The sequence below is a fragment of the Chrysemys picta genome, chromosome 5 (assembly GCF_011386835.1).
Source record: "Chrysemys picta bellii isolate R12L10 chromosome 5, ASM1138683v2, whole genome shotgun sequence".
Taxonomy (NCBI): domain Eukaryota; kingdom Metazoa; phylum Chordata; order Testudines; family Emydidae; genus Chrysemys; species Chrysemys picta.
Genome location: NC_088795.1, coordinates 2932394 through 2953635, shown reverse-complemented (window position 1 = coordinate 2953635; position 21242 = coordinate 2932394). Strand labels below are relative to the sequence as shown.

Below are 21242 nucleotides of genomic sequence, written 5' to 3'. Positions count from 1 at the left end.
CGACCTACATTTTAAGTGTAGATCAGGCCTCAGCGTTGCGTAGCTCCAAAGCAAGCCAGCTGGAAAACAGGATGTCCATCTGAACTAGCCTAAATACAATGCAGTACTTTAAAACGTTGTGCTCGAGGGTGTAAAAGTATGCCCAAGAGCAGAACAAAGTAAACACATCCGTCCTCCTCCTCCTGACCCCAGGCTTTACGACACGGGTCATCAAAACACAAAAGAAGGGTGACTCTGGCAATTAGCAACCAGTAAATTATTAACTAGCTTCAGTTCCCAGTGAAGAAATGGAATAAATAGGAAGGGGAAATCTGCTAATGCCCTGGAGAATAGTGGAACTGTAAACAAAGAAGCAGCCCTGGTTCCTAAAGAATGAAGCTTGCCAAACAAAGAGCGAGACATTTACAAATGTAGCAGATGAAGGCTGTGTAGCCAATGTAATATATTTGGCTTTTAGTAGAGGGCATGACATAGCGTCTCATGTTCAGTGAGAGCCCTGAGGTCTACGTGCACACATGGACAGTGTTACATGGACTGAAAATTGGCTGAAGGATGACAAGCAAAGAGTAATGCTGGGTGAAACCCTGGCCCTGCTGGGAGTTTTGGATTTCACCCAGTGTGTTGAAATGGTTAGTGGCCTTTTGTTATTTAATACCCCACTCAGTCAGGGCTTAACTTTAGCCAGAGCTGGCCAGAGCAGAGCTTCGGGAAATATTTTCAAACCAACGGGGCAGAAGCCCTGAGACCCAGTGCCCCCCGCAGGGCAGAAACCCTGGGGCTCTGGGAAATACTCTGGGAGAATGTAAACCCTGCACGCGGTTGTCTGGAAAGGTGGCAAAGGCATATTAATGGACTGTATGGCATATACTGAACTGGGCAGTGTTTCAAGCTGCAGTCCAGACAGTGAAATAACACCTAGGGCCCAAAGAAAATTAGAAATATGGGCAGAAAAGCAGAGGGTCACATTAATGCGGTACAGTAGGGGGAAATAATCCGACAGGCCACTTTTCAAAGGGATGGGGAACGTTGCCAAGGAGTACAGCTGGGAGACCCCAAGCAAATGGGACGTGCTTTTACAATGCAATGAAACAGCTAAAGCTGCCCCATCTAGGTGTGGGCTGCAAGCGCACGGCCAGACCCTCACTGAAGAGGGGATATCAGGCCTAGTGCATGGCCGCTGAACCTGGACTATTGTATTCAGATCCCAATTCAGCAGCCTGTCTTCAGTGGGACTGGTCACATACTAACATACCTGGCCTCACAGGAGCACTCATATCCAGGGACCGTGTTGGTGGAGCACCTAGCAGAGTGGGGCTGGGGAGAGCCTGGGAGCCCTGCTCTGTTAACCCCAGTGCTGCAGGAGGGTGCTGCATGTGGGTTTATGAGAGCACACCCCCTTACATGGCTAGCAGCCAACCAGCCCTGCAGGGAAAGGGGTCCCTGCTACTCTGTCCCTGGCAGGCAGGGATGCCCTGGGATTGGTTGCCCATTGGGACACCCTGTCTCTGGAGGGATGGCTTCCCGTAGTGCAGCATTTGAACCCAGCTCAACTGCAAGAGCCCCCTGCTGGTGGCTGCAGCTGGGGTTAACAGGTGATTCCATTTCTGGGGGAAGCCGCCTTCCGCCCTTCTGGGCACTGGGGGAGGAAAAAGAAGGGAAGAGAGCGAGGGTCAGGGAGCAGGGCCCCCCAGAGGATTCAGGGGGCCTGGGGCAAAGCGGGGGAGCTGCGGCGCTTGTACTCACCCGGCGGCGGTCCGGGTCTTTGGCGGTATTTCGGCGTCGGGGGGCCCTTCAGTCGCTCTGCATCTTGGGCAGCACTGAAGGACCCCCCGCCGCCAAAATGCCGCCGAAGACCTGGATTGCCGCCAGGCCAGGGCTCGTGGGGCCCCTGCGGCAAATTGCCCCACTTGCCCCCCCGGGCGGCCCAGTCAGGGAGAGCTGTTCTCCAGGCCAGACTGGCGTGTGTAGCACCTGCCAAGGGGCCTGATCCTGGCTGGGCTGCTGGGCACTACCAGCGTAGCCATTAGAGCTGCTCCAAAAGCTGCTTTTTGCTGTGGCAATGTTTGAGTTTTGGGCTGAAAGCGTTCAATGAAAACCCTCCTGGTGTGTGGAAAGCGGACACGGCGTGTGACAAACTGGGGCCTGTCAAAAACTCAACTTTCTAGCAAACCAGTTTTGTTCAAAAAACTTCACCTGGCCCCAATATCACCAGCGATCAGTGCTATCTGTGCACAGAGCATGATGGCACAGAGGGGGCTTCCCCAACCAACTGCACTCCTCGCTGCATGGACCCGCCCCCCTCCTGTTCTGCCCTCTGTGACCCCTTTACCCTCATGGGCCTGGACCCAGCGCACAGGCAGACAACAAACCAGGCAACTGATCAAACAAGAGAGACGCACAGGGCCTGTGCGTAAGCAGCCTGAACCCCGTCCCTGGGGTGTCGGGATGAGCCAGGTCTCCCTAAGCAGTAGGTAACACAGGCCTGTGTGTAGGCTGCTTGTGTTGAGAGCCCTCTGCCCTAGATGACGTTGCGCAGGACTTTCTTTGGAAAGGCTGTTTGATGTCGCTATATTCTCGCCCTGGTCTCAGCTCCCAAAGTGCAGACTAGCAGGGCTCAAACCCCGTCAGACCTACTGTGAGCCCTCCCGGCTGGCACACAGAGTGCTGCATCTGACAGTGGGAGAATCACAGGAGTCCACCCGGGACCAGGAGAAGGCAGAGGCCTGAGCCCTGAGCGATGCTCTAAGAGAGACCCAGCACAGAACCTCAGCCATGGAGCGGCGTCCAGCTGAGTAATCCCACGTGGCTGAGCTAGCGCAGAGCTGGTGCAGGAGCGTGGTGGAAATGGTAGGCTGTAACAGGGAGGTCTGTCCCTTTAAGGAGAGGTGGAGCCTTAGGCCAGCCAACCTCTGCTCCAGGGCCTGGCCCTTGCCCTTTTACAGGAGGAGGGAAGGAGCTGGGGAAGCCTGCCTGGATCCCAGCCGAGCCCCTAGGAGGAGGCTGGAGCCCCCTGTACCATGGGGCTGCAGCATGGGCGTCCAACCAAAGCAGGCTGTGTGGAATGGGGGGACTGGTGGGTTGTGAACGAGCTCGAATCCCAGCACAGCCCCAGGACGCAGGGCTGTGGAAACCCTCAGCCAAGGAGGAGGAGTTGAGAGCCCAGGACCCAGAGCAGGAGAGGAGTGCGGGAAAGGCTCCCCAGATAGGCCTGCGGTGGGGCTGCAGAGCTGCTGAAGCCTGGCAACCTGAAGCCTTGGAACAAGAGTGAATAAGAGGGAGCTGCCTGGTGCCCCCACTTCTGACCAGGTCTCCCCCATCTCTCCACCCTCCCTGCCCTTGTCACACATCCCACAGTAGAGCTCTTCCTGCTCTGTCTTTCACTCCCACTCCCGCCTCTGCCCAGAGCCCTCTTTCATGCACACACAGCCCCCTGCACACCAGCCACCAGCCTTATCTCAGTCGAACTGGCTGGAGCTGGGCAGGACACTGCTTTCCCAGCTCAAGAAACTTGGCATGGTTTCAAACATTTTCCCATTCTGCATCAAGAGACAGACAGACAAAATAGAGAGCCTCCTTCCACCTCCCATCCCAGAGCACTCATCAGCCTCAGGCAGCCCAGGGACTTGCACCTGGGGCTCCCATATCCCAGATGAGTGCTCTGAGCCTCTGGCTTTTTTGGGACGGGGTGTCTCCCTCTCTCTCTGGCTTTCACCAGAAATTGCACCCTGCACCTGAGAACCGTTCCCGAGAAAAGTACCGTCAACTCTGGTAGGGTTCTGCAAAACTTCAGTTTTGACACAGTGGCTTTTCTCTGATCCCCCACAGTCCCTCCTGCCCCTCCCCAAAGGTCTTCGGAAAATTCCCAACCTCCTCTAAACCTCATGTTGTCTAACTGTGCTAGCCGGCCACCCCAGCCCGACTGCCCTCTCTTCTGAGTCCCCCAGGCAGAGCTCCACCAGCCCCAAGTCCAAGTTTGTTTTGCTATGAGTCCGTACGTAGTAAAGTTAACGTATTAAGGCTTAAAATAAAAGAGCCCAGAAAGGAGGAATGCCGCGCACGGGCTGCTGGAAGCAGAGCTTTCTCTTATCTTGTACAGCACTGGGTGTGGTGCATTCCTGGGGAGCAGCAGGGGAGGCTTGGGAGCATTGGGGGCGTTAGTGCCATATCATGCTACCTTTGAGTCAGTGGTTCAGCTCAGCGTCACGCTTGATCAGAAGAGCTGTATATGTGTCATATATAGGCAGCACTGTACCTGCCCTCTGAATGGCCTTTGCTTTGTCTCACTTCTGCTTGTGCTGCCTTCTATTAATAGCCAGGTCTTCAGGTCTGGTGCCAGCTACACGGTTTTTATTTTTTTAGCTGATTGTCAAGCAAGAAGGTTTGCCGCTGAACAGTGCTGTGGTTGTGACATGTGCTTTCCACTTCACAGTGCTTCGCACAGGTCCTGGTGTGGAGAACAAGTAGCTTCACCAGGCCTCGGCTTTACTATGCCTGAATTAACCCACTGCTGTTCCAGAGCCCTGCTCCGTAGCTGAGAGGAGTAGCAAGCCTTGTGCCCAGCGCCTACCTAGCAAATGGGCTGGTGCTTCAGGGTGGGGGGTTCTGAGGTGTGAATTAGTTAAAATGGATTCACCTCTCTCCACAGCCCAGCTAAAGGGAGCACAAGGAGAGAGGGGGATTGTGTGGATTAACAGACGTGTACACACTGCGAGCGTAACGCCGACAAACCCCGATCATTGGTGGGTGGGATCGAACCTGGGACCTCTGGAGTTTAGTGTATGAGCCTCTACCGCATGAACTGGCTGTTAGCTAAGGCTGTAGAGCAGATTCATTTTCTCTCTCTCTCTAAGGGGTCTCGGTGCCACTCGATGGGACAGAACACCACACCCAGGAGGTTTGTGGGTTACACCAGCACATGGGGCAATACACCACCTCCAGCAGCTTGGCAGCTATTGACTAGCCCCCCATACTGGGGCTAAAGCCACAGGAAACATTCTCATGGAAAACACCTGGTTACAATCTCGGCCTCACACCAGAACAGGAGCCAGAACACAATGGGACAGCTCACCAGCAGTGCCCAGAGCCATCCAGCTCCTGCCCACATACACCCTGGGACAGAGGCTGCTGCCTGGCCAGAGCTCTATATTAAACAAAGCCCTGCCCTTTGTGCTACCTACCTGGGACAGGGGAATGTGGGGTGCAGGAGGCAACTGGGAAATGGGGAAATGGAATGGGGAGGGGAACCCAGGGACAGAGGACCTCAGGGCAGAGGTGGGGGCGGGAGCCTCAGGGCGAGCTTTGCAGAAGAGCTTAGGAGGTTGGGTGCTGGGTCCTTGTGAGGGTATGTGGAAGGAGATGTGAGGGGAGAGGCGGGGAAGGAGTGGGAAGAGAAAGAGGCAGGGCTAGATGCACAGAGGAACGTAGATACCCAGAAGTTCACCAGGCCTCACAGTCTGAGGTTGGGCCTTGGCTCCCTGTGCAGTGAATGGGGAGCAATGGGTGCCTCAGAACGGGATCCACAACACCCAGCACCCTAGGTGACTCCTTGCCTAAGCTAGCTGGGGACAGGGTCAAGCTGAGGGGTGGGGACCAAGCCCCGCCCCTCGCTGAGATAGGCATCTAGGTCCCGGCTGTGGGCAGCTGTCTCCCTCTGCTTGGGTCTCAGCTGTGAGCCCTCTCTTGGGGTTAGGCGCTGATGCTGTTTTAGTTGGGGGTGCTGGAGAAGAAAATCTCCCTCATGACTAGTAACCCAATGATTCAGGCACCTAGTGGGAATGTGGGACACCCCCCAGGTCAGCTCCCCCTGCTCTGAGGGGCAAAGGGCTTTGAACAGGAATTTGCCACCTCTTTTCTCCCCTTCTGCTGGAGGGGGCTTGAACTGGGGGTACCCTATCCACTGGGCTAACAGTTGAGAGATCTCCTCCCCCGGCACCTTCACCACTGTGTTTTGTGTAAGCTCTCCAGAGGAGCTTGATCTGGTAGGTGAGCTCTGAGCATGCTTCCCGGCCCTGCAGGTGACTTAGCCGTTCCTCTGCCTGCCTTTCCCTGGTTCATGCATTATTCTGAGCCTTAGGTGGTCGGGCAGCTGGTGTGGGACTGCAACGCGCAGGTGCATAGGCAGATGCAGAGGTAGGAACAGGCACTTAGAGAACTTTCCCTGCAAAAATGTAGGTGAAAAACCTGAGAACCCCAACATAAATAAAACATCCCCCCAAGTATGGATGTGCCCCCTCCCCCCAACTATGATTTTTAAAATCTCAGAATTTTAAGCGAATCTCAGAGTTTTGAATACTCTAGCAGGTTGGCACTACTGCATCCTGTAGAATTATCCTGTAAAAAGCTGAAGTACTCAATACTTTTTTTGCCTTGGTCTTCACAGACAAGATCAGCTCCCAGACTGCTGCACTGGGCAACACAGTATGGGGAAGAGGTGAGCAGCCCTCAGTGGTGAAAGAACAGGTTAAGGACTATTTAGAAAAGCTGGACATGCACAAGTCCATGGGTCCAGATCTAATGCATCCAAGAGTGCTGAGAGAGCTGGCTGATGTGATTGCAGAGCCACTGGCCATTATCTTTGAAAATTCATGGCGATCAGTGGAGATCCCAGATGATTGGAAAAAGGCAAATATAGTGCCCATCTTTAAAAAAGGGGAAAAAAGAGAACCCAAGGAACTACAGTCTCACTTCAGTCTCTGGCAAAATCATGGAGCAGGTCCTGAAGGAATCCATTTTGAAGCACTTGGAGGTGAGGAAGGTGATCAGGAACAGTCAACATGGATTCACCAAGGGCAAGGTCATGCCTGACCAACCTGATTGCCTTCTATGATGAGATAACTGGTTCTGTGGATATGAGGAAAGCAGTGGACGTGATAGATCTTGACTTTAGCAAAGCTTTTGATATGGTCTCCCACAGTGTTCTTGCCAGCAAGTTAAAGAAGTATGGATTGGATGAATGGACTATAAGGTTGTGTAGCGGGGCAGTTACCCCGCTCCTAAGGGAAAAGGGTAGGCTGATTGGGGAGGTGGCCACAGCTGTGGCCACACCCAATCAGCCCACAGCTGGCTGATATAAGGCCTAAGGGAGGAGCTGGGTCAGTCTCACTCCAGCCTTGGAGTGGGAAAGACCTGCTGCCTGGGAGCCCAGGATACCAGAAGCAGAGCAGAGCAGTGCTGGGGAGCTTTGGCCTGGCGAATGCCCAGGCTGAGGCCTTGCTGAAGGCCAATGGAGGTACTAGGGCTGCAGGGAGACAGCAGGGCCTAGAAAGGCAGCAGATCCAACCCCGTTGCCAGTGATGAGTGGCCATTACAGACTGCAGTCTGCCCCCAGAGAATGGGGGCTAGATGACGACTGGCAGTAGCCACTGAGGTGAGGTGGGAATAGAGGGTTGGGAGTTCTCCTGGGAAGGAAGACCCAGAGCATGGGGACTGCTGTGTGGCAGACCCCCAGGATAAGGGGCACCGGGGTCCAGGAGGGACATGGGGCCTGAGGCAGGAGAGACACTGGCCAGCAGGGGGTGCGCCGAGTGCTGGAATCGAGCTAATTCCTGGATGGCCAGCAGGAGGTGCCGTGACAGTGAGTGCTTGACATCCTACAGGTGGATAGAAAGCTGGCTAGATTGTCGGGCTCAACGGTAGGGTTACCATTCGTCCGGATTCCCCCGGACATGTCCGGCTTTTTCGGGTTAAAAATAGCGTCCGGGGGGAATTTGTCACTGTCCGGACTTCCCCTCCTCCCCCGCCCCCATGCAGAGCGTGCGCGCGGCTTACAAAGCAGCCGGTGCTCCAACAGCCAAAGCCAGAGCCCTGCTTGCACTTCCCCCTCCTCCCTCCTGAAACTTGACACCCCCCCTCCTCTTCCTCCCCCTCCCTGCACTCACAGATCACCGGCGGCCGTTCGTCTGGAGCTCCGAGCCTGCTGCCCTCCCCCGCTGTTGAGCACGTGGTTCTGCAGCACAGTAAGGGGGCTGGGGGTCAGAGAAGCGGCAGGGAGGTTCTGGGGGGGGGTAATCAAGAGACAGGGAGCATGGGGGAGGGTTGGATGGGTCAGGGAGTTCGGGGGGGGGCTGTCTGGGGGTTGGGGGTGTAAGGTTTTGGGCAGTCAGGGTACAGGTGGGGGGGGTCTCAGGAGGGGGCAGTTAGGGGACAAGGAACAGGGAGGCTTAGGTAGGGGGTGGGGTTCTGGAGGGCAGTTAGGAGCACAGGTCCCAGGAGGGGGCAGTCAGGGGACAAGGAGCGGGGGGGGGTCGGGAGTTCGGGGCGGGCTTTCTGGGGGAGGGTGGATAAGGTTTTGGGCAGTCAGGGTACAGGTAGGAGGTAGGGTCCTGGGGGACAGTTGGGGGGGGTCTTAGGAGGGGGCAGTTAGGGGACAAGGAACAGGGAGTCTTAGATAGGGGGTGGGGTTCTGGAGGGCAGTTAGGAGCAGGGGTCCCAGGAGGGGGCAGTCAGGGGACAGGGAGCAGAGGGGTTTAGATGGGTCAGGAGTTCTGGGGGGGGGCTGTCATGGGACAAGAGGCAGGGAGGCTTAGGGAGGGGGTGGAGTCCTGGGGGGCAGTCAGGGGACAAGGAGTGGGGGGGAGGGTTGGGGGTTCTGAGGAGGCAGGAAGTGGGAGGGAGTGGAAGGGGCAGGGGCGGGGCTAGGACAGGATGGGGGCGGGGCTAGGACAGGGGCGGGGCTAGGGTGGGGCTCCTCCCGTCCTCTTTTTTGATTGTTGAAATATGGTAACCCTACTCAACGGGTAGTGATCAACGGCTCAATGTCTAGTTGGCAGCTGGTATCAAGCGGAGTGCCTCAGGGGTCGGTCCTGGGGCTGGTTTTGTTCAACATCTTTATTAATGATCTGGATGATGGGATGAATTGCACCCTCAGCAAGTTCACAGATGACACTAAACTTGGAGGAGTGGTAGATATGCTGGAGGGTAGGGATAGGATACAGAGGGACCTAGACAGATTGGAGGATTGGGCCAAAAGAAATCTGATGAGGTTCAACAAGTCCTGCACTTAGGACAGAAGAATCCCGTGTTCCGTTACAGGCTGGGGACCGACCGGCTAAGCAGCAGTTCTGCAGAAAAGGACCTGGGGATTACAGTGGACGAGAAGCTGGATATGAGTCAACAGTGTGCCCTTGTTGCCACGAAGGCCAATGGCATATTGGGCTGCATTAGTAGAGCATTGCCAGCAGATCGAGGGAAGTGATTATTCCCCTCTATTCGGCACTGGTGAGGCCACACCTGAAGTATTGCATTTCTGGGCTAGTGTTTTTGTTGTGTGGTGGCTGGTGAGTATTTGCTTCAGACAGCCCCCCAAACTGAAGCAAATACTCACCAGCAACCACACAACAAAAACACTAACCCAGGAACCTATCCTTGCAATAAAGCCCGATGCCAACTCTGTCCACATATTTATTCAAATGACACCATCATAGGGCCTAATCACATCAGCCACAGCATCAGGGGCTCATTCACCTGCACATCTACCAATGTGATATATGCCATCATGTGCCAGCAATGCCCCTCTGCCATGTACATTGGCCAAACTGGACAGTCTCTACGCAAAAGAATACATGGACACAAATCTGACATCAGGAATCATAACATTCAAAAACCAGTAGGAGAACACTTCAACCTCTCTAATCACTCAGTGACAGACTTAAAGGTGGCAATTTTGCAAAAGAAGAGCTTCAAAAACAGACTCCAAGGAGAAACTGCTAAGCTTGAATTAATATGCAAATTAGATACTATTAACTTGGGTTTGAATAGAGAGTGGCTGGGTTATTACACAAATTGAATCTATTTCCCCATGTTAAGTATCCTCACACCTTCTTGTTAACTGTCTAAAATGGGCTATCTTGATTATCACTACAAAAGTTTTTTCCCCCTCCTGCTAATAGCAGCTCATCTTAATTAATTAGCCTCTTACAGTTGGTCTGGCTACTTCCATCTTTTCATGTTCTCTGTATGTATAAATATCTTCTCACTATATGTTCCATTCTATGCATCTGATGAAGTGGGCTGCAGCCCACAAAAGCTTATGCTCTAATAAATTTGTTAGTCTCTAAGGTGCCACAAGTATCCTGTTCTTTTTCCTGTCCATGAAGACATCCATAGTTCCAAAAGAGGCAGCTCCAGGGCCGCCCAGAGGATTCAGGGGGCCTAGGGTCTTCGGCGGTAGGGGGCCCCCACCGCCGAATTGCCACTGAAGACCCGGCACTTCAGTGGCGGGTCCCGGGACGGAAGGACCCCCTGCCGCTGAACTGCCGCCGAAGACCCAGAGCGGAAGAAGCTCTGGGGGCCCGGGCCCCGCGAGAGTTTTCCGGGGCCCCTGGAGTGAGTGAAGGACCTGCTCCAGGGGCCCCGAAAAGCTCTCATGGGGGCCCCTGCGGGGCCTGGGGCAAATTGCCCCACTTACCCCCCCTCCCCCCGGGTGCCCTGGGCAGCTCCAGAAAGATGTGCTCCCTGTGCTACCTGAATAAGGAAATAAATGTGACTCCTTACTCATCATCCTCCTGATGTGGTGGAAGGACTCCACCATCCAGATACAGCCTAAAAAAGTCACTTTTACCCTATTGATTGCTGATGAAAGGAGCTATGTCTTTAGAGGCTTGAGAGGAGTTGAACAGTTTTGCTGATGAAACGAGCTGATATATTAAATTTAATTGTTTCAACGGTGTAGCTTGAGTTTTGCAAATAATTGCTCCAGAGTACACATGTATTTTGCAATCTTTGTACTAGCGAGAGAAAGGAAAAAAAAGCATTTTGATTCCTAATGTTCTTTTCTAAGGGGTTATTTTTCTTCTTTTTCCCTCATGATAGAGAAAGATTTGTCAGCCTGAAAACTTCATAAAGTTAAAAAACACTGATGATGCTTTAACCTAAAAAACCTGAAGCCAAAAGACTACAATTAGAAGAATCAATTTATTACAATTTGTCACTGTTGCTAAAGAAGCAATGTCTGAACATGAACAGTCAACAGGACTGTGAATTGGTGAGGGGGGAGAAAAAGACAAAGGCCCAGAAAGAAATGACTGGAGAATGGAGCCTAATGAACAGCCACAGGCAAAATTCATATAGAAGTGACTGCAGGCTGGGTTTTGGAGGGTTTTTTGGTTTGTGGTGGGTTTTTTTGGGGGGGCGGGCAGGGGCTGGGGAGGATGTTTCCTTCTCTTTTAATTAGTCTTAAACATCAGTTTAATATGTGTGTGACAAAGACCCAAATGAGGGCCAGTCAAATGACTCATGCAGGAAACAGAGCCCCATGTCCTCCACACCATGGCTTAACTTTCACCAATAAAAAAAGACAGCTGTGTGCAGTGGAGGGACCCTGGTGCCTAAAACAAGCTGATGCTAGTGACTCAGGATCAGGTGTGTTTAGTTCAGAAGGAAAACGGCTTTTTTCCTAACCACCAGCCCTGCAAGCTGAGGCCTCAACAGGACTTTGGCTATTGACATCAATGGGAGCTGCTAGCTCAGGCCCTAAACCTGGGCTTGGAGACTCAAGCTGGCTCCTTTCCTTCTTGCCCGTAACCTGCAATAGATTCTCAGGAGCTCTGCCTCTGAATACACACAGGGAACAGATTTATTCATCAAGAAAGTACCATTTTTGCAAAGTCACTTTCCAGAGTAGAACAGCACTTTAATCTGTTGCTTGTCAGAAGAACAATTTAAGAGGAGGGGGAAAAGCAAGGTCATAAAGCTCAAATTGCTTCCAAAAATGCACATAACTTTGGCATACAAACAAAAGGCTGGAGATCATGGTGGTACTGCAGAAAATAGTGTCATAAACTAGTGTCAGAGTTAGCTGTTGTAGCAGAGCCCAAAGCTATTGGAAAAAGGCTGGTTCCCAGCATACCTAGTTTAGGTTAAACATTAATTCAAGAACAATAAAACAGTGATGAAGATGTAGCAAAGATCATGAAAGCAGCAGAGCTTAAGAAAGCAGAAAAGTTCTGCTTATTTGGATTTGGGCAAATGCAGGAATCGAATGACACTTCAAAATACTTCTCTGTTTGTTGCAGGTTGGGTGTGCTCTTGATCTCAGGTCTAAGGTTGCAAATATCCAGTGTGAAGGTATGTACAAGTGGATTACCTGATTCTACAAAGCCCCTCTGATGCAATGTCTTTTATCTCTGATATGAATCACACAGTTGGGGTCAAATCCTGGTCTCATTAGAGTTGGTGACAAAACTCTCAAATTGTATCAATGTGATTGGGATTTGCCCCTTGGGGCCATATCTTCAATGGTATTTAGGTAGCTAAAAATTCAGAGTAGGCACTATTGAAAATTCCACCAGGTGCCTGCATTAGGTTCCCTTTTAGTCCTTAATGGGGAATAAGAGTAATAGCAGTTGTTGCTGAACAGTTGCTGTTGGGTGACTCTTGATCAGCTAATGCAGTGAATTAATGAGCTCAGGGGGTTAACCACTTATGGGCCATACCATCTTGGAGTTCCAGGGATGTACTGCAAGTATTGCTAAAGTCTTGATCCAGTGTATTTACATGTGACATAAGAGTGAAACGGGAATGTGTTTGTGGAGTAGCTAGGCTTGGTTCTCCCCAGCCTGCCTCTTGTGCAGATCATGTGCACCTGGCAAAGTGGGTGAGAAGAGCTACCGATTAGCATGGCAGTTTGACACTCTCTACAGGCAGAGAAACTCCAGAGCTGCAGGGACAGTGGAAAATCAGGCCAGCTGCTGCAGATTAACATCAGAACACTGAGCCATGGGGGGACTCTGACCTCCACTACACAGTTTATGCCAGGGGTGTGATGTCACTTACACCCCCGTGAGTGATGTAAGTTACACTGACATAAGTGCTGGTGTGGACAGCGCTGTGTCAGTGGGAGAGCTTCTCCCGCCAACATAGCTACCAACACTCACAGGGGTGGTTTTATTACACTGATGGGCTTCTGTCAGCACAGAACATCTTCACTAGATGTGCTGCAGCTGCATCGGTGCAGCTGTGCCATTGCAGTACTGCTGTATGTGTAGCCATGTCCTAATGCACCCCAGACCATAGGCGCCGACTCCGCGGGTGCTCTGGGGCTGGAGCACCCACAGGGAAAAATTGGTGTGTGCTGAGTACCGGTTTAAAAGCAACAGTGTTCATGGTCACCTGTTTGAAATAGGGGAATTTTTGTAAGGGAACAGTAAAAGGACCCCGTTCATGCTGGGCTGTTTATGCTTGGCTAAAAGGGATCATCCCGGAGAATAGCCACATGGCGGGGGGAAGGGATCATCCCAGAGAATAACCACGCAGTGGGGTGGAGGTAGGTGTGTGATGCACATCTACCCAAATACTGCAGCCCCTCCTTTTAAATGTGAAACCCAACCCATTGCTTGCTCTGGGAAAGTGGGGCCCTGCAGTTTGAAAACATTCCCACATGTTAAGAAGCCGTAAGAAGCCAACCCAATGTTACTTTCCCTTTTTATCTCCTCCCAGCTGCAAATGTTTCTACGCTCCCCCTATCATCTCCGTCTCTGAGGTTATCGCAGATTAGAAGGCGAAAAAAACGCACTCGCAATGACGTGTTTTCCGAGCTCATGAAGTCCTCCTGCACTGATAGGGCACAGCTGAATGCATAGAGGCATTCAGTGGCAGAGGCCAGGAAAGAATTGAGTGAGCGCGAAGAGCGGAGGCAGGATGCGATGCTGAGGCTAATGGGGGAGCAAATGGACATGCTGAAGTATCTGTTGGGGAAGCAACGGACATGATGAAGCATGTGTTGGAGCTGCAGGAAAGCCAACAACAGCACAGACCCCCGCTGCATCCACTGTATAACCGCCTACCCTCCTCCCCATGTGCCATAGCTTCCTCACCCAGACGCCCAAGAACGCGGTGGGAGGCTCCGGGCACCCAGCCACTCTACTGCAGAGGATGGCCCAAGCGACAGAAGGCTGTCATTCAAGCAGTTTGATTTGTAGTGTGGCTACAATAAACAATGTGGCCTTTTCCTTCCCTCCTCCCCCATCCCACCCAGGATACCTTGTCTGTTATCTAATTTTTTTTTAATTATTAAAGAAAGAATGCATGGCTTCAAAACAATAGCTACTTTATTTTGAAGGGGGGAGGGTGGTTGGCTTACAGGGAATTAAAATCAACAAAGGGGCGGGTTTGCATCAAGGAGAAACACACACAACTGTCACACCAAAGCCTGGACAGTCATGAAACTGGTTTTCAAAGCCTCTCTGATGCGCAGCATGCCTAGCTGTGCTCTTCTAAGCGCCCTGGTGTCTGGCTGTGCAAAATTGGCTGCCAGGCGATTTGCCTCAACCTCCCACCCCACCATAAACGTCTCCTCCTTACACTCTCAGATATTATGGAGTACACAGCAAACTGCAATAACAATGGGAATGTTGGTTGCACTGAGGTCTGACCTAGTCAGCAAACAGCACCTGCGAGCTTTTAAACATCCAAAGGCACATTCTACCACCATTCTGCACTTGCTCAGCCTATAGTTGAACTGCTCCTTACTGCTGTCCAGGCTGCCTGTGTACGGCTTTATGAGCCATGGGAACAAGGGGTAGGCTGGGTCCCCAAGGATAACTATTGGCATTTCAACATCCCCAACGATAATTTTCTGGTCTGGGAAGTAAGTCCCTTCTTGCAGCTGCTCGAACAGCGTCATGCACTTTCCCGGCCATCCCACGTTGATGTTGGTGAAATGTCCCTTGTGATCCACCAGTGCTTGCAGCACCATTGAGAAGTACCTGTTGGCAATGTGGTCCGGTGCCACAATGGGGATATGGGTTCCACCTATCGCTCCACCACAGTTAGGGAACCCCATTGCAGCAAAGCCATCCACTATGACCTGCACATTTCCCAGAGTCACTACCCTTGATAACAGAACATCAACGATTGCATTGGCTACTTGGATCACAGCAGCCCCGACAGTAGACTTGCCCACTCCAAATTGATTCCCAACTGACCGGTAGCAGTCAGGCATTGCAAGCTTCCACAGGGCTATCGCCACTTGCTTCTCAACTGTCAGGGCAGCTCTCATCTTGGTATTCCTACGCTTCAGGGCAGGAGAAAGCAAGTCACAACGTTCCAGGAAAGTGGTCTTACGCATGTGAAAGTTTCACAGCAACTGTGAATCATTCCATACCTGCAACACTATGTGGTCCCACCAGTCTGTGCTTGTTTGCCTGGCCCAGAATCGGCGTTCCACTGTATCAACCAGCCCCAGTGCCACCATGATGTTCCAATTGCCACAGCCCATGCTTTCAGGAATGTCTGTGTCCAACTCCTCCTCATAATCGCCCTTGTGCGGCCGTCTCTTAGCCCGGTTCTGCATATACTCAAGGATAATGCCCGAGGTGTTTACAATGCCCACAACAGCAGCAGTGATGGTGAGCTGAGTGGGCTCCATGCTTGCTGTGATATGGCATCTGAGGAGAGCAGGAGAGCAGAGTTGCAGCGGAAGCGGTGGATGACGATGGTTTGCGGTCCTACTGCACCGTCTGCTGCCAGCAGCACCCAGGACACAACAGCAGCGGTGACGCTGAGCTGAGCTGAGCGGGCTCCATGCTTGCCGTGGGATGGCGTCTGCATAGAAAAAAGGCGCGAAACGATTGTCTGCCGTTGCTTTCACGGAGGGAGGGGCGACTGACGACATGTACCCAAAACCACCCGCGACAATGTTTTTACCCCATCAGGCATTGGGAGCTCAACCCCGAATTCCAATGGGCAGTGGAGACTGCAGGAACTGTGGGATAGCTACCCACAGTGCACCACTCCGTAAGTCGATGCTAGTCACGGTAGTGAGGACGCACTCTGCCGACTTAATGTGCTTCGTGTGGACATACGCAATCGACTGTATAAAATCGATTTCTAAAAATCAAATTATATAAAATCGACCTAATTTCGTAGTGTAGACATACCCATAGTGTACTTAAATTTTCAGAAAATCTTTGACAAGGTCCCTCACCAAAGTAAGCAATCATGGGATAAGAGGGAAGGTCCTCTCATGGATCAGTAACTAGTTAAAAGATAAGAAACAAAGAGTAGGAATAAATGGTCAGTTTTCAGAATGGAGAGAGGTAAATAGTGGTGTCACCAGGGGTCTGTCCTGGGACCAGTCCTATTTAACATATTCATAAATGATCTGGAAAAAAGGGTAAGCTGAGGGGTGGCAAAATTTGCAGATGATACAAAGCTACTCAAGATAGGTAAGTCCAAAGCAGACTGCGAAGTTACAAAGGGATCTCTCAGAACTGGGTGACTGGGCAACAAAATGGCAGATGAAATTCAATGTTGATAAATGCAAAGTAATGCACATTGGAAAACATAATCCCAACTATACATATAAAATGATGGGGTCTAACTTAGTTGTTACCACTCAAGAAAGAGATCTTGGAGTCATTGTGGATAGTTCTCTGAAAACATCCACTCAATGTGCAGTAGCAGTCAAAAAAGCGAACAGAATGTTGGGCATCATTAAGAAAGGGATAGATAATAAGACAGAAAATATCATATTGCCTCTATATAAATCCCTGGTACGCCCACATCTTGAATACTACGTGCAGATGTGGTCACCCCACCACAAAAAAGATATATTACAATTGGAAAAGGTTGAGAAACGGGCAACAAAAATGATAGGGGTATGGAACAGATTTCGTATGAGGAGAGATTAATAAGACTGGGACTTTTCAGCTTGGAAAAGAGATGACTAAGGGGGGATATGATAGAGATCTATAAAATCATGACTGGTGTGGAGACAGTGAATATTTACTCCTTGTCATAACACAAGAACTAAGGATCATCAAATGAAATTAATAGGCAGCAGGTTTAAAACAAACAAAAGGAAGCATTTCTTCACACAATGCATAGTCAACCTGTGGAACTCTTTGCCAGAGGATGTTGTGAAGGCCAAGACTATAACAGGGTTCAAAAAAGAACTAGATAAATTCATGGAGGATAGGTCCATCAATGGCTATTAGCCAGGATGGACAGCGATGGTGTCCCTAGCCTCCATTTGCCAGAAGCTGGCAATGGGCGACAGGGGATGGATCACTTGATGATTACCTGTTCTGTTCATTCCCTCTGGGGCACCTGGCATTGGCCACTGTCAGAAGACAGGATACTGGGTTAGACGGACCATTGGTCTGACCCAGTGTGGCCATTCTTATATTCTTACGTTCTTAAATACTGACCTGGAGCAACGCTGCATAATACGGGAGAACTGATGGCAGAGCAGGACAAAGTGAGACGTCTTTTCACCTAGTCAGGGGCTCAAACCAAGCAGCAGCTCTTATTCTTGATGCTTGGATTAATAGGCCAGAATGGACTATTGTGACAAGCTAATAGGACTTCCCTGAATTGATCCCTATTTGAACTAAGAGCAGATCTTTTAGAAAAACAGCTCTTCTTGATTTAAAAATGGCTAGTGATGGAGAATCCACCACTTCTCTGACCCCTCTCCAAGTTAGCAACCTCCTTCTTGAATAGTTGGCACCAGAACTGGGCACAGGATTCCAGCAGTGGTCACACCAGTGCCAAAGAAACCTCTCTGCTCCTACTCGAGATTCTCCTACAAGCAAGGATCCCATTAGTCCTTTGGATCACAGCCGCGTATTGCTGGGAACTCGTGTTGAGCTGATTATTCACCATAATCCCCACATCCTTTTCACTCACCGCTTCGCAGAATAGAGTCCTCCATCCCATTAGTATGGCCGACAGTCTTTGTTCCTAGCTGTATAACTACATTTGGCCATATTGAAATTCACATTGTTTACTTGAGCCCAGCCTACCACGTGATCCAGATCGCTCCCTATCAGTGACCTGTCTTCATTATTTAGCACTCCCCCAATCTTGGTGTCATTTGCAAACTTTATCAGAGTCCTAGCACTGCTTGGCAGGCTTGTCTTTCTAGAAGAGAGGCACAGTGGCTAGGACGTGGGGACAGTTGCGCGGCTGCTGCCCATCATGTACCTGGCCTATGGATAAATACAGTACAGGGCATCAGGCCAAGGGTTTCCGAAGTTGGAGTCTGACATTAGGTGGCCTGATTCAAGCACACAGGAGCTCCAGATGCTGGCAAGAGGGAGCTGTTGGATGCTCTGCACCTTTAAAATCTGGGTCCTTTTTTAGGTGCCTAAATATGGACTTAGCTGCCTGGCTTGAGGCTCTTCTCTGTGAATCTCTTGGTCACTGTTCTTTCCCAGTGCTCCTGCACTGCAGCACATTGAAACGGTCACCCACAGGGATTCCAATACAAGCCTGTAGCAGTAGCTACATTTCACCCTCGGTTAGTGAAACGAAGGAAACATCCTGTGATAAATCTGGGCAAGCCGATGACCTCCCAGATACTTGAGAAAATGGCACAGAGAGAGAATGATTAATGCTGAAGTATTACTTGCCTGGGCCAAGAGAGCTGGCTGGAGTATTATTTCAAATGAGTGACACCAAACTGGTTTAATATGCCCTCTGTTTGTTCCAGCTCTAATGATTAATTGCGCCCGGCTTATCCTGCTGCTTATTTCTGTTAAACTGGCAAATCAAAGTCTTAGAAATGCACATTCCTGATGGATGGAGCCCTGCTGGAGTTGTGGTTTGTTACAGCCTCTGAAAGCTCATTTCTTTCCCTCATTAGGAATCCGAACACTGAAGTTACCGAATTTTAGAAAGTTCTAGTAGGAAACACATTCCTGAAGGGTTTGTTCGCGCCTTCTCAAGTACCAGCTGCACACCATAGCCAGAGACAGGTTACCATACTAGCAGAGCTGGCGCTGGCCATAAGTAGACTAAGCAATTGCTTAGGGCCCTCTATTAATGATTAGTATGTGTTGTGTGTTGGGAAGGGCCCAACAATATTCCTGCTTAGGACCCCCAATGCACTGCATCCTACATGGACCCCATGGTCTCATCCAGTAGGCTGTGTTAGAATGATGAGTTATTATGTTCTGTACAGTAGATAATTGTTGTACATGCCAGTGATTGGCACAAAAGGTGTTACTTTAATTCCTTACCTAGAGCTGCATCCCTTGCTGGTGGTTTAGCTTGGGTTACTACATGGCAAAGCACGGGCAGGTCACTAGAATGTTGAGATATTGCAAGGGGGTACAACTAAACAACGTGTCACCTCCCTAAGGTCCTGGTGACAATCTGAACCTTGCACGTGAGTGAAATACCAATGGCTAGAACAGCACTCTGCTTGTAATTGCGGGACACTGAATGAAGGCTACCCAGAGCAGAGGGTCCTCACAGGACAGTGTGTTACCAATCAGAAATGGACAGGACCAAAGGCATCATCACAATCAGACCTGAAGTGATGCACACAGCATCCATCTCGGTTACTATCAAGTTAAAATTAAAAGGTGGGTTTGCAGTGAGTAGCTCATGGACCAAAGCTTGCACGTGAGTCACTCTAAGTCATTATATAAGGCATTGATTCAGCAAACTACTTAAGCATGTTGCCTATGTCTAATTGAAATCAATGCGATTTAAGCACATCCGTAAGCACAGCTAAGAATGTGCTGTGCTGAGTCAGGGCATAAGAGCACACAATATAAACCAGAACCGGCTCCTGTCCTTACTAATGAGACTAGTGTCATTGACCTCAGTGACTCTGTTCGCAGGGTTACTTGTGTGAATAAGGGCTTGTGCAGGCTTGAGCCCAATACTGCATAATACCTTCTGAAATAAACTTTCCAATAGAGCTGCATTCTTTTCAGGAAAGAGGCAGCCAGCTCTCTAAAATATTCAGTTATTTTAATATTTGATGCACCATACTCACTCTTTGACAGATCCAGCCTTCAAACTCAATCAAAGTGTGGCACAGGGCAAGTCGAATTTTAGCGAAAAATGCTGAGAAATAGAACAATGCCTGCTTAAAAGAATATTGCTTCATGTGAAACATACAAGTCTCACCCTAATCCTACAGTTTTATTCCTTTAAGGGCCCATGTAGATTTTACATTTGTTGGGTTTCACTAATGGTTAGAGTGAACAGGTGTATGGGCATGTTATCTGTAGCAGATTGCACAGTCCAGGCAGCTTTTCGTTTGTTTGCTTTTCTTTGGCTGGTAGTTTGCACTGTGCATTGCTGGAATGTGCCGCTCCTGGGAGCAGATGAGAGAGGACGGCTGTTAAAATGCTGTGCAGACTAATTCAGTGATACTCTGCTCAGCCTTTGCTGTGACTGTGCAGATATTGGCATTTTTCAACAGTCATTCATTGTATTTTCATTCAGTTATTCATCCAGACCACCCGGTCTGCACAAAGCCCTGTCTCCGCACAGCTGTGCACCTGTAGGTGAAGAGTAGCAAAGTTTATCTTGCGCTCTGAAAATATCCTTTCATTGAATGCAAAAGTCCATCAGTCAGTTCAAATGGGTGCTCAGCTCGCTCTTTGCTTTGCTAAATTAATGGTAAGGGCCAGCAATGGCTCAGACCAACCTGAATGCAGAGATGGGCTCCGACCAACCCCAAGACCTGGCCACCCCTGAGATTTGTGAACGCCTGAACGCAGATCTACATCCTCAGTGAGATATGGCCTGTGTCCGCTTCAAAGTCCTGCCTGCTGTACAGTTGGAGCCATGCTGCACAAGTGGGCACTTGGCTATAAGGAATGAGGCAATGTGACTGCAGTTAGGGAGTTAGGAGAGGGTAAGTTGTAGCAATGCTTTCCCAGAGGGACCTGGGCTCATGAATGTGGGGCGTGGGCCAGCGCAGGGTACTCATGGAGATGGGGGAGGACACTGTGCTCTCTGGCTGATTGCTCTCCACATGCAGGACAGGATCTCAGCAGCGGGCGATGGATATTGAGCTCATTCACACACTAGATCTCGAGTGCTAAATAATGAAGCGCCGGCACTCGCTTCGCCACTAGAGCCCTGCTGGTGCTGGTCTGGGTCGACTTGCTCACCGACAGCAAAGGAGTAGTGGGGGTGGAGCACTGGAACCTCCCTAGAAGTGTGTGTGTGGGGGGGCATTGGCACCCAAACCATGGCTCCCCTCACTCCCTTCCCCCCTGCTCTCACTCAACCTCTTCCCCCATGGCCCCACCCTCACTCTGCTTCTTCCCCTGCAGCCCTGTCTCCGCTTGCTTTTCTCCACCCCATCCCCTCATCACTCGCTTTTAAGGAAGGTAAAAAGTGATGGGGCCATGGCCCTGGTTCCCCTGTTCCGGCGTGCCTGGGGTGGTCACTATACTTCCGCCAGGCTCCTTTGGCCTGTGCAGTGATAAAGGGCTCCCCTCCCCAGGGGAAGAAGTAGGGACCTGCTGCAGCACTCACCATAGGGGAGGCAG

At 50.7% G+C, this 21242-nt stretch overlaps 2 long non-coding RNA genes across 2 annotated transcripts; one reads left to right on the top strand and one right to left on the bottom strand.

Annotated features, from left to right (window-relative positions):
• The first annotated feature begins 290 nt into the window (after positions 1 to 290).
• LOC122172155 (uncharacterized) lies at positions 291 to 14037 on the top strand. Its single transcript, XR_006172196.2, has 3 exons — positions 291 to 629; positions 12012 to 12063; positions 13435 to 14037. It is a non-coding gene; the product is annotated as an uncharacterized LOC122172155 (long non-coding RNA).
• Positions 14028 to 20943, bottom strand: LOC135983868 (uncharacterized). The gene is made up of 2 exons (XR_010601681.1): positions 15876 to 20943; positions 14028 to 15540 (listed from the first exon to the last, which is right to left on the bottom strand). It is a non-coding gene; the product is annotated as an uncharacterized LOC135983868 (long non-coding RNA).
• Positions 20944 to 21242: the final 299 nt, after the last annotated feature.